The sequence below is a fragment of the Chlorocebus sabaeus genome, chromosome 17, assembly GCF_047675955.1.
Source record: "Chlorocebus sabaeus isolate Y175 chromosome 17, mChlSab1.0.hap1, whole genome shotgun sequence".
NCBI lineage: Eukaryota > Metazoa > Chordata > Mammalia > Primates > Cercopithecidae > Chlorocebus > Chlorocebus sabaeus.
The window spans coordinates 42,609,457-42,622,792 of NC_132920.1; the positions used below are offsets into that span (position 1 = coordinate 42,609,457).

The window sequence follows — 13,336 nt, forward strand, 5'->3', positions numbered from 1 at the left end:
GCCATGAAAGTGGTAGGGAAACAAGGTCCAGAAAAGCAGGTAAAAATGAGGCTGGTGCTAGGCTGTCTCCCAAAAATTCATGGCCACCTGGAACCTTAGAATGTGATTTTATTTGGAAATAGGGTCTTTGCAGACATAATTAGTTAAGATGAGGTTATACTCATCTTAAGCTCACCTAATCCAATGACTGGTGCCCTTATTTATAAAAAGAGAAAATAGCGATACACGCACGCACACACACTCACTCACGGAGAATGCCACGTGACAATGGAGACAGGGATTGCAGTGATGTTGCCACAAGCCAAGAAACACCCAGAATCGCCAGCAGCCACCAGGAGCCAGACAGAGGCACGGAGCAGTTTCTCCCTCAGAGCCCCTGGATGGAACCAACCTTGCCAACACCTTGATTTCAAACTTCCAGAACCACAAGAGCAGACATTTCTGTTGCTTTGAGTCATCCAGTCTGTAGTACTTTGTTTCAGCAGCCCTAGAAAGCTAAGACAAGGCAAGCTCCAGGCAGGCTATGCACACTGTGTGAAGGAGTTTGCACTCCACCCTGCAGGTGTGGGGCAGATTATAAGCAGCAGAATGGGATACATCCCAGGGCGCATTTTGTAACTGGAGCTTATATCCTTCAAATCTATGGCCTCCAGTCTGAGAACAGTTAGTGTCCTCTAGGGCTTCATTGTCTACTGTCCATGCTTCCCCTGCCCACATTCTTCTTGCTGGGCTCATCCGCACTGACAGATTTGAAATTCCATGAGACCTCCCAGGCCCTGCCACAGAGCCAGCTTGCAGAGAACCTAGCTCCCAGCTTAGCGCCAGGCATGTATGGGACACTCCGTGAGTGCCTCTCCAGCCACTCACCACTCTGCCCGACCCCACCCCACCTGCAAGAGGGAACATGTTGTGCTTGGGAGTCTCGAGTACTAGACTCAAGTACTAGAATCTGTTTGCAGATGGTGCCCGACTCCAGCCAGGACATTCTTCTGAGCAGATGCCTCTAAACTGTAGTTCTCATGGGTTTCTCAAGCTCAACATGTCAAAAGGCAATCTCAGCTCAACATCTTTCCCCTTACATCTCTTGGGTTCCTCCTCATCTTTGTCAGTGGTGCCACCAAGCATCCAGTAACATGCTAAAAGCTGGGGGTCCGCGTAGACTCCCCTGCACACCTCCACATCCAGGGAACTACAAAATTCTCTCTCCATTCTAGTCCCCCTTTTTCACTGCATAGCACAATTCTCATCATTTCCTCTCTGGATTCTTGCTGTGGCCACATGATGCATTTTCATTCCTCTAAGACTCCCCCTTTTCTCCCCTACCCCCACCCTAATCCAACCATCTTGATTGCGAAGCCAATGCTGACTCCCAGAAGCACGGCTTTCAGAAAAGCTACCTCCAGCCCCACTGCACCCAGCCTGAGGGCCTCTGGTGATTCACAGGCCTTAACCCCGTCAGCAGCCCCACCCAACCTCATTTCCTTATCCTCTCACCCCGGCAGGATACACTCCTCCTACATCTTGATCCTACCCTCTAACTGCTCTGTGTGCTTTGATTCCTGCTTCCTATCAGAGCTAAGCAAGTGCAGAATCTAAGGCCCGAAGGAGCTAATACCTTAGGGCTGCTGCTTTCTCTTACTAGGAAACTCTCGCTTTGGGTTTTCTTTGTATTCATCCAAAGTGGAGAACAGTTCTCATTTGCAGGACTAAGAGAATTCCTCTTGCCCAAGGGTGGGACAGGGAGATTGGAGGGTCATTAAAAGTTTTACATATTTAGTCGAAGCTAATATACCCACCCCCCAGGCTACAGTCAGCAGATAGGTCAGTTTCTCAGGGGGCTGGATAGTGCTCAAAGTTGCAGACCAATGTAACAGCAACTACCACTTAACAGCTGTGCTCCAAAACTTTGGGTATTATTTAATCTTCGTGGTAACCCTACCAAACTAGGTGCTGTTATCACTGCCACTTTATAGACAGAAGAGTGAGGCATTAAGGGGTTAAGTACGCTGACTCAAAGTCTTACAACTGGGAAGGGAAAAGGCAGCAATTAAGAACCATCCCAGCTGTGTTCCAGTGAGGTCACTTACAAGGAAGGGAGGGAATCTGGTTCACACAGCCTTAAGATGTGAGGCCCCAGCACACAGGGTTATACTGATGTGTGCTCAGGGATGGAGACAGAATTTGAATCTCCTCCTGTAGGACTCTCTAGGCCTCCATTTCCTTATCTGAAAAACAAGAATGATTAGCCCCACCCACAAGAGTTATTGGGAGGATTTAAATGAGATGATGTATGTTAAATTACAGAGCAAAATGCCTGGCACACAGAAGGTGTGTAATAAAGATAAGCTGCTTCAAATTGAAAATAGACGGGTCCTGCGTGGTGGCTCACACCTGTAATTCCAGCACTTTGGGTGGCCGAGGTGGGCAGATCACCTGAGGTCAGGAGTTCAAGACCAGCCTGGGCAACATGATGAAACCCTGTCTCTCAAACAAATACAAAAATTAGCCAGGCGCGGTGATGCACACCTGTAGTCCCAGCTACCAGGGAGGCTGAGGTGGGAGGACTGCTTGAGCCTGGGAGGCAGAAGTTGCAGTGAGCTGAGATCACACCATTGCATTCCAGCCTAGGCGATAGAGCCAGACCTGGTCTCAAAAAAAAAAAAAAAAAAAAAAAAAAAAAAATAGGGAAGGGACAGAGTAAGATCAAGACAGAGAGAAGCAGGCAGAGGGGGAAGCAGTGCCCTGCCCCTGTGGAGTACAGGGAAAGTGTTACTGACCCAGCATGCAACAAAGCCCATGACACAGAAGCACCGTCATTTCCAAGGGGCATGAATCCCTTGTGATCACAAAAATGACAAGAGCAACAGCTAGTGTATATAGAAGACTGGGAAAGTTCCAAGCAGTTTCCAGATACAACTCCGTTAGTCCTCCCCATATCCCTAGGAGGTAAGTTAGTCATCCTCATTTTACAGAGGGAAAAACTGAGGCTCAGAAAAGTTGGCTGACTTGGTCACAGTTATGGAGGCTGGCAGCTGTAAAGCTGGGACCTGGCCCCAGGTGACTAACTCCAGGTCCCACATCCTATCAACTGCTTCCCAAAAATCAGGCAAGCCCCTTTCCTGGTTCCTGACCTTCCTCTTCCCTCTTCATCTCAGAATCTTGCCCTTCACCCTCTTCTCTTCTGCCCCTCTCCTCACTCCACGGAAGAAGATGAACTCTGGCCAGTGCCCATGACTCCTCTTGTTGAAAGGGCATTGGTACAGAGGAAGGATCACAGGCAGAGCAGGCAGAGGCCTCTGTCCTGGACCCAAGTCAGTCCAGAAAGGAGCTCACACCCAAGTCCCTGCACACTCCAGTTCCCTCAGCTCACAGGTTGCAATCAGGCACCAATGAGGTAACAGACCTGGGTATGCCCAATATATCCTAGATGACTGTTCAAATCTACCTAATGCCTTCTGGAACCTTCCTCAACAAATGCCGCCTCTCTCAGGCATCCCCCATACTGCATCTTGCCCAGTCACTAGCCCCTTGCCCTGAGGGGCCCCAATGTCCCTTGTCTTTAAAACAGCATCCCTAGCCTTGCTGCCTTCTCATGACACTTACCTCCCATACACCCCACTCCTCGGCCTCTGCAGGGATGTGTGTAACCACTCCCTCTGGATGCACAAGCTCCCCAAAGGCAGGGACAATAATCCACATCCCCCATGGGATCCTGCATTGTGTCTGTTTTGGCATGCATCCAGGGGAAACCTTGAGAAACAGTAACTGAAAAGCACAAAGAACATTTAAGCATGACATCTTAGGTCATTCTCACAACAAACCAGGGAGACACAGAGGTTACTCCCATTTCAACATGAGGAAACTGGGGCTTGGACTAAGAAACTCAAGGTCATCTTGCTCCCAAGTAAAGGTGCTCAATACTAGAATTTATTAGTTATGCCCCAAAGTGTCCTAAACACACCAGATAAGTGGCTGACCTCCTTTCCTTTCTGCTTTTTCCACAAACCAGGCTTACAAAAAGTTTCAAGTGCATGGTAAATCTAAGTCTGCTCAACAAAATGTTCTCTTTAAGTCTCTGTCTTCTCCTCTTAGGCCACATCTCCAGATCTGAAATGGAAGGGGCACATATTTATTTGCTGGAGGTTGCATTCTCTTTTCACCGTTATTCGCAATGACTCTGTTGGCTGCCCTGTTTGGGGCTGTGTTTGTCTGCCTGCCCGTCTCTGTTGTTACGCTAGCCCTGGACCTGCCCCCCAACTACAGACATTCTGCAGAGATGGGACAAAACGAGGGAGAGCGGACAAGGGGCTCCAGGACTCTGTAAAACCGGCTCGACAAAGAGAGTGCTTGCTCAGAAGCCAAAAACTCCTGTGATCTAATTTGTGGGTGTCACCATTACCTCCTCTCAGGGTGGAGACTGGGAGCTTGAGAAGAGAGATGTGACTTGTCCAAAACCACATGGCAACGTAGTGACTCAAATCCAGCTCCATGTGGATGACTTCCCAGTGCTGTCTCTCCACCGCAACACATTTCCTCTTTTTACTACCAGAAGCTCCCCCCTCTTTCTTCTTTTAAAAACCAGCATTCCATGACATATTAAGAATTTGACAGAGAAAAAAACCTAATCAAAAATACATCAAATAAGCCCTACACCTGTCCAGATTCTTATGGACGTGTGTGCACTGATATTTACCAGGTCATCATCAGTACAGGTAAGCAATTCCATATTCTTGTCCCACTTAACCTTGCTCTGTCTATCTCGTATCAAGTGTTTAAGTTCTCCACTGTACTGTTTTCACAGCATTTGCCTAACTATTCCCTAATTACCTGCATTTGGATTATTTCCGGGTTCTGTTTCTGTTTTTTTTTTTTTTTTTTTTTTTTTTTTTTTGCCATCTTTGGATAAGTGGCTTTCCTTCCTCTTGGGATTATTTCTGTGGGACTTGTTCCTAAAGTAAAAACGCTGGTAAAAAGATAGGAACAGGACCATGGCTCCTGTGGCCCATTTGTCCAGCATCACTATGCTCTCCAGAAAATCAGCTCCATGTGCAGCAACATTAGTGGTACTCTGTTTTCCTTCTCACAGGCCTCAAGAGTGGATTTTATAAATGTAATCCATTTCTGACTAACATGACAAGCAAACTGAAGTACCATCTTAGAGCCGGCTTAACCTACATTTCTTTTGTGTTGAGATAGCTAAACACTTTGGCTGGGTGTGGTCTCTCATGCCTGTAATTCCAGCACCTTGGGAGGCCAAGGCAGGAGGATCACTTGTGTCCAGGAGTTCAAGATCAGCCTGGGCAACACATCAAGACCCCTATCTCTGCAAAAGTCAAAAAAGTCAAAAATTATCCAGGCACCATGGTAAGTTCCAGCTACTTGGGAGGCTGAAGCCAGAGGACTGCTTGAGCCCAGGAGGTCGAGGCTGCAGTAAGCCATGATTACACCACTGCACTCCAGCCTGGGTGACAGAGCAAGACCCTGTCTCAAAAATAAATAAATAAATAAATAAATAAATAAATAATAAAAGAAAGTGAAACACCTTTGTATCTCTCAGTTTATGATCCAGGCTTCATACAAAATGATGTGTTCCTATGTCTGGGTTTTTCACCAATATAGTCTAAGTATTTGCTTAAAGATCTTCATCAGTTCTGTGCTTAACTTTGATAACATGTCTTATCCATTGGTTTATTACAACTGTTTCCCTCTTCCATTAACTTCACTATATATATATATATATATTTATTATTATTTTTTTTTTTATTTTTTTGAGAGAGAGTCTCACTCTGTTGCCCAGGCTGGAGTGCAGTGGTGCAAACTCGGCTCACTGCAACCTCTGCTCCCCAGGTTCAAGCGATTTTCCTGCCTCAGCCTCCCAAGTAGCTGGGATTTATAGATGCATGCCACCACACCTGACTAATTTTGTATTTTTAGTAGAGATGGGGTTTTGCAATGTTGGCCAGGCTGATCTCCAACTCCTGATTTCAGGTGATCCACCCACCTTGGCCTCCCAAAGTGCTGGGATTACAGGCATGAGCCACCGCACCCCGACATCTTTTAACATGATTTTATTATTTTTATCTTATAATTTTATTCCTTTATAGTTGAACACATCTCATTCCATTAATGATCATTTTTGTGGAATTTTCAAACACATTTGATCTCGAGGATAAAAATACCATCTGCTTCCTCTGAGTTTTAAGAGTTTGTAAAACTTTTTAATACATCTAAAATATATAATATATGATGTGAGATATAAATCTGAGTTCATTTTCTCCACATTGTTATCTAGTTTTTCCCAAGAGCCATTTACTGTAAAATTATTTCTTTCACTATTGTTTGCCTCTCCAAATTTGTCATATATAAATGTCTTCCAGGCCAGGCGTGGTGGTTCATGCCTGTAATCCCAACAATTCGGGAGGCTGAAGCAGGAAGATCACTTGAGCCCAGGAGTTCAAGACCATCCCAGACAACATGACAAAACAAAATGACAAAATCCTGTCTCTACAAAAAAATACAAAAAATTAGCTGGGCATGGTGGTGCATGCCTGTAGTCCCAGCTACTCAAGAGGCTGAGGTGGGAAGATTGCCTGAGCCCAGGAATTTGAGGCCACAGTGAGCCGTGATCACGCCACTGCACTCCAGCCTGGGTGCAGTGAGACCCAGTCTCAAAATAAATAAATAAATGTCTTCCATTCATTTAGATCTGTTTATTGTACTGATCTTCCATTTTCCTGCTTTATCCTACTATTGTACTATTTTAATAACTACTGCTTGCCTGCCTTGTTTGCTTAGAGAAGTCCTGCTCCTAAAAGATATTCAAAACATCCTTTGATAAGCATGTCCACCAATTTTTCCTGACTATTATTATAGTTATCACATTCCTGCATTACGAAGTATTTCATTGGAATTTTAACTGCCAAAAGGGCATGAAATCTAGGCATAAACTTTGGAATGCTGACCCTTTAATGCTTTAATTTCTGATCAGAAGCAGCCATGTAGGATTTTGTAATTTTCTTTGAATAGAAATTGTGTCATTTGCAAACAGCGATATTTTTATCTCTTCCTTCCCTATACCAATCCCTCTAGTTTCTCTTTGTTCCTATATTGTTATGACAAGCATCTGTTAAACTATGTTAAATAAGAGTAGAGATAAGGGGCATTTTGGTTTAGTTCCTGTTTTTCAGGGCACACTTCTAGTATTTCCCCACTCTGTATCTGCATCCCCTGTGTAAGGATTGCTACATGGTTATATACAAGCAGGCTCTTTATCCTACATAAGGGTAAATCCCCCAACACACCTATTTTTTACTTTTCTGATGCTTTATAATGCATATGTAATTATTTCCAGTATTTTTCTACATTCACTGAGACCAAATTCATTCATCCATCAAATATTTGTTGACTGATTATATGTTAGGCATTGTGCTAAATAATAGATATTCTGATTTTTATGATTTCTTTCTATTAATATTGGTCTCTCTGTGTTGAATCAGACTTACATTCCTGAGATGAGCCTTGCTTGGTAATTTTTCAAGACTCATTTTTTCAGACAGGGTCTCACTCTGTCACCCAAGCTGGAGTGCTGTGGCACGATCAGGGCTCACAGAGTCTCAGCCTCCAGGGCTCAAACAATCCTCCCACCATGCAATCCCTCCCAAGTAGCTGGGATCACAGGTATGCACCACTGTGCCTGGCTAATTTTTTTTTTTTTTTTTTTTTTTTTTACTTTCTGTAGAGATGGGGTCTCACTATGTTGCCCAGGCTAGTCTAGAACTCCTGGGCTCAAGCAATCCTCCCTTGTCAGGTTCCCAAAGTGTTGGGATTATGGGCGTGAGCCACTGCACCCGATCTCAAGACTCCTTTTTTTACAGAGCCCATTCAGTGATCATAAAATTCATCTGGAAAAATTAATAAAGAATACTGAGATATCAACCTCCAAAACCCAAATCAAATATCACCTCCTGTGTGAAGCCTTCCCAAACCTCACCTTTATTTTTTTACCCTTGCCTTTCTGAAGTAGAGTTAGAGGCTCCACAGTCCCCCGTCCCTCTATCACCACATTCATTTTTCACAGGGACTGTAATGCAATTAATCAATGGCCACGTGTCTGATTCCCCTCAAGACTCAGTGCCCTGAGGACAGAGACATGGTATATCACCAGGGCTAACTACTATGGCTATAGATGTGCAATAGACATTTCCCAGTTAGGTCATTCACCTATTTATTCATTCCACTGATGACTTCTGCAGCTGTGTGTTTACATGAAATTGATCTGTAATTTCCTTCTTGGGATTAGCAGGGCATGGACAAGTCCACTCAGTTCCAAGCACACACAGAGAAGCTGTGGTCCAGTGGGCAGGCCTCCTGTCTGGAGAGATGCTGGCAGTCTCCAGCTGGCTGGGCTCACAGGGGCTGTGGGGAAGGGGACAGCCTAGAATAAAATTATGAATAGTCCCAACAAGTGGGCAAAGCTCTATGATGGGGGAAGTCAGGATGGGCAACCCTCTGCAACTCAGGCATCAGGACATCTATTGAAGGTTACTAAGGCTCCATCCACCCGGCTGGACTGGGCAAGACTCCAACCCCTAGGACTAGTGATGCTGGCTACTAGTTATCAATAAACACTGTGTTAACACTAGTTATCAAAAACCAGTTCTATGACCACCCTGTCAGGTATATATCTATGAGACTCCTGTCTTATACATAAAGAAACTGAGGCCCAGGAGGGTTAAGCAATTTACCCAGAGTTACACAGCCAGTAAGGAGATGAGCTGGAATTCAAACCCATGTCCCCCCACCACACCTGGTTATCACTAACAAATGGATGGGACAGGGTCTCGGTCCCAATTCGGGACCTGGATATCAGGCACATTAGCAGAACAGGAACTAACACAGAAGCCTCTTAGAAGAACTGAGACTCAGAGAAGGAAACGGGACACAGTAACGAGGCAGGAGGCCCTGCGGTGTCAAAGCCAGAATAGTGTCTGAGCCGAGAATCCTAACCAGAAGGGATCTGAGTCTCCATTTCCTCAGACCAGACATGACTATAAGAGCCGAGGGCAGGGCTTGGCTGAAGGAAGTAACCCATGGAGCTGCCCTTACCAAAGATGAGGCAGGCAAGGTCTGGATGGGTGTACACCACTCAGCCCAACAGACCCCACAGAGAACCAACGTGTAGTCACACAGGCTTCCCACTACGACATCAGCTGCACTCAGAATGGGAGGGAGGCTGTGGAACATGGAGAATCTGACTTTGAATAAATGTCTGAAAATCTTGGCCTTTGGTTTCCTTATCTGTAAATAAACAGGGCTGGACCAGATGACTTCTGCAGACACTATGGATTCTATTTCTCATTTGGGGATTCTTTGTCTTAACAACACTATTTATTTGAATTTTTTTAAAAATCTTTTTTTTTCTTTTTTGAGACGGAGTTTTGCTCTTGTTGCCCAGGCTGGAGTGCAACGGTGCGATCTCGGCTCACCACAACCTCCACCTCCCAGGTTCAAACAATTCCCCTGCCTCAGTCTCCCAAGTAGCTGGGATTACAGGCATGTACCACCACGCCTAGCTAATTTTGGTATTTTTAGTAGAGACGGGGTTTCTCCATGTTAGTCAGGCTGGTCTCGAACTCCCAACCTCAGGTGATCCGCCCACTTCGGCCTCCCAAAGTGCTGGGATTATAGGCATGAGCCACCACACCCCGCCTAAAAAAAATATTTTAAAATATTTTCTGGTGCTCTACATGTTCAGAGAAATTTCTTTAGTAATGAACTATAGAAATTATTCCTGAAAGTACAGTCTTAACAGCACCATTTAAATCAGGGGTCCTATGTATGGTCATAGCTAGCTGGCTTTAGGAGGCTTGCAGCTCACACAGGCAAAATAAAAACTGGGAGTTTGGTGTGCATGAATACAGAAGTGGGGAATGTTTCTGAAGAGAAAGTCCATGGCTTCCATCATATTCCCAAAGAAGTCTGTCAGCCACCAAAAATGTTAAGAATAACTAACTGATCCAAACGGACCTACAAAGTCAGCTCAGTGATGGGGCATGATGGCTCATGTCTGTAATCCCAGCACTTTGGGAAGCTGAGGCAGGAGGATCACTTGAAGCCAGGAGTTCAAGATCAGCCTGGGAAATATGGTGAGATGCCTGTCTCTCCAAAAAAAAAAAAAAAAAATTAATTAATTACAAAAAAGTAGCCAAACATGACAGCCATGTGTCTGTCGTCCCACCTACTAGGGAGGCTGAGGTGGGAGGATCACTTGAACCCAGAAGTTTGAAGCTGTGAGGAGTCTGAGTCAGTGAACTATGGCTGTGCCACTGTACTCCAATCTGGGCGACAGGGTGGGGGCCCTGTGTCAAAAATAAAAAAAATGAAAAAACAACTCAGCTAAATCAGTGGAGGCTAGGACAGCAATGCTTAGCCATAGCAGTCAGCTCAACTGACCAAATGTGCCCAAAGAAATTGTGTAGCCACAAACCCTCTTCTACCCTCTCGGACCATCTAGAAAGGATATGGCCACTAATGAAGCCAAAAAAGTGATTGGGTGGGTCTGGGCATCTCATCTTCACCACTTCAATAGAAAATAGGATGAATTTCATTGCAATAGTTAGAAGATCATCTTTACAACAGTTTGGTGGATTCATTCGATACTGGATACTTGGGTACTTAGTGCCTTAATATCAATGGAGGAACAGGTGTCATTTCCACTACTTTCCCACTCCCCAAAGGTAGGCCCCACCTGGAGCTGGTTAGAAATGCATCTGGGGCCTCACTCACACTTGCTGGATCAGAATCTGCTTTTTTTTTTTTTTGAGACAGAGTCTCCCTCTGTCACCCAGGCTGGAGTGCAGAGGCGCGGTCTCAGCTCACTGCAACCTCCGCCTCCCGGGTTCAAGAGATTCTTCTGCCTCAGCCTCCCGAGTAGCTGGGACTATAGGTGCGTGCCACCACGCCCAGCTAGTTTTTGTATTTTTAGTAGAGACAGGGTTTCACCATGTTGTCCAGGATGGTCTTGATTTCTTGATATCGTGATCCGCCCGCCTCGGCCTCCCAAAGTGTTGGGATTACAGGCGTGGGCCACCACGGCTGGCCCACTGCGTTTTAACAAGAGTTCTAGACCCAAGGAGATTCATGTGCACCTTGAAGTTTAAGAAGTACTGCTGCGCTTGCGTTGGCCAAAATTTACAGAAGAAAAAATGAAAGATAAAAGAAAAATTACAAGTGAAAATACAAGTAACAAGAATGTGAGCAAATGTCAAGGAAGAGAAGGAAAGCCAAAAGTGGACCCTGTGGGAAAAAAGTTTTTCATGAAATTAATAAACCATGGGCCCAATTTATTTCAGAGGAATAAACTGGAAAAGTTAAAAAAGAAACACAAAGACCCAATAAAAGCCACTGATACAAGGAATTTTATGTGCAATCTTCAGATAATAACTTTGAAAGACAAAATCAACAGGGTGGTACTTACAATTTTACAAGACACCCAAATGAAAGCAAAAGGAAAGACACAAACTGAGCAGCAACAGAAGACAAATTAAAGTAAGTGAAAAACAACCAAGGGGAAAGCACCTGGACTTAAAGCATCCTTGGAGGGTCTTTCAATAATGTGTAAACATTTTTTAGCCACTTATACAGGCAAAACATTCACACTTTGAAAAAATGTGCCATAAAGCATAGGCCTCTCTGAACACCACTCTGTCCCCAGAGGACACCTCTGTTACAAGCCTGGTTCACAGCTTTCAGGCCTCTTTTATATGAATAAGTGATTCCATTAAAAATATTATACTGTCAAAAATATGATATTGTGGCTGGGCACGGTGGCTCAAGCCTGTAATCCCAGCACTTTGGGAGGCCGAGACGGGTGGATCACGAGGTCAGGAGATCAAGACCATCCTGGCTAACATGGTGAAACCCCGTCTCTACTAAAAAATACAAAAAACTAGCCGGGCGACGTGGCGGGCGCCTGTAGTCCCAGCTACTCGGGAGGCTGAGGCAGGAGAATGGCATAAACCCGGGAGGCAGAGCTTGCAGTGAGCTGAGATCCGGCCACTGCACTCCAGCCTGGGCGACAGAGCAAGACTCCGTCTCAAAAAAAAAAAAAAAAATTGATATTGTTTTGTGCATTTTCTTTTTCAAAAATAGTGTCACCCTGTACCTATCACTCTGCAACCTGCTTTTTTCACTCAAAATTACGTTTCTGAGATCTAGTCTTACGACTAGTTACTAACTGAATGTATTCCTTTTAACTACTCTTGCAGCGTTTTCCAACTTTTTTGACTGAATCACACAGTAAGAAATACACTTTATATTGTAATCCAGTTCGCATTTGTGAATACACAAAACTGAAACAAAAGCTCACCAAATATTCAGCCACATTATGTGCAATGCACTCCATTATCTTCTATTCTTTTGTTTCACACAGTGTCAAAACCCACTAAGGTATTTTATTGACCCACTAAAGATCTGAACAACCCAGGTTTTATTTAGCTCATCTCCCACTGATGGATATTTACATTGTTGTCTTCAATTTTCCACGATTACTATAATGTCCAATGAACATTGTACATGTGAGTGTTTCTCTAGGACAGATACCTATTAGTGGAACTGCTGGGTTCTAAGAGATGGGCATTTATAATTTAGATAAATATCACAAAATTGCCTTCCAAAGCAATTATATCCATTTACTCTCACCAGCAATGTATGAAAGTAATATTTCTTTACACTGTCACCAAATCAGTGTATTATTAAATATTTTGGTCTCTTCCAATCTGATAGATTACAAATGCCTTCTTATTGTGGCTCTGATTTGTACTTTTTATTATAAGAGGGTTGTGGGTCTTTTCATATATTTAAGAGCTACTTACACTTCTTTTCTGTGAATTTCTATCCATGTCCTTTTCGCCATTTTTCAATTAATAACACTTTTATTTATTTTTAAAGGCTCTTTGTATATGAAGAAAATTAACTCCTTTTACCATATTTTTTCCAAATTATTTTTCTCAGATTATCATGTATCTTTTGACTTTGTTTATGGTGTTACTCTCATGAAGTGGTTCTCATTTTCATGTTGTCAAATGTATCAATCTTTTATGTTATAGCTTCTGGGATTTGTGTCAAACTTAGGAAGGTCTCTCTACTCCCAAGATAACAGAAAAATTCTTCTATGGCTTTTATACTTTCATTCTTTATTTAACCATTTGACCTATGTTTGATAGGCTTATTCTGGTCTAAAGCACAAATTAGGGATCCTGCTCTGTCTTATCTCCCAGATAGCTATCTGGTTGTGAAGATCCTGTATTTCTCCATACATTTGAAATACTGCCTTTAT

At 43.9% G+C, this 13,336-nt stretch overlaps 1 protein-coding gene and 1 pseudogene across 24 annotated transcripts in view; both read right to left on the reverse strand.

Annotated features, from left to right (window-relative positions):
• Positions 1-13,336, reverse strand: part of TRERF1 (transcriptional regulating factor 1) — a 227,221-nt gene that overhangs the window by 177,052 nt on the left and 36,833 nt on the right. The window lies entirely within an intron of this gene.
• Positions 9,717-9,806, reverse strand: LOC119626900 (small nucleolar RNA U3; annotated as a pseudogene).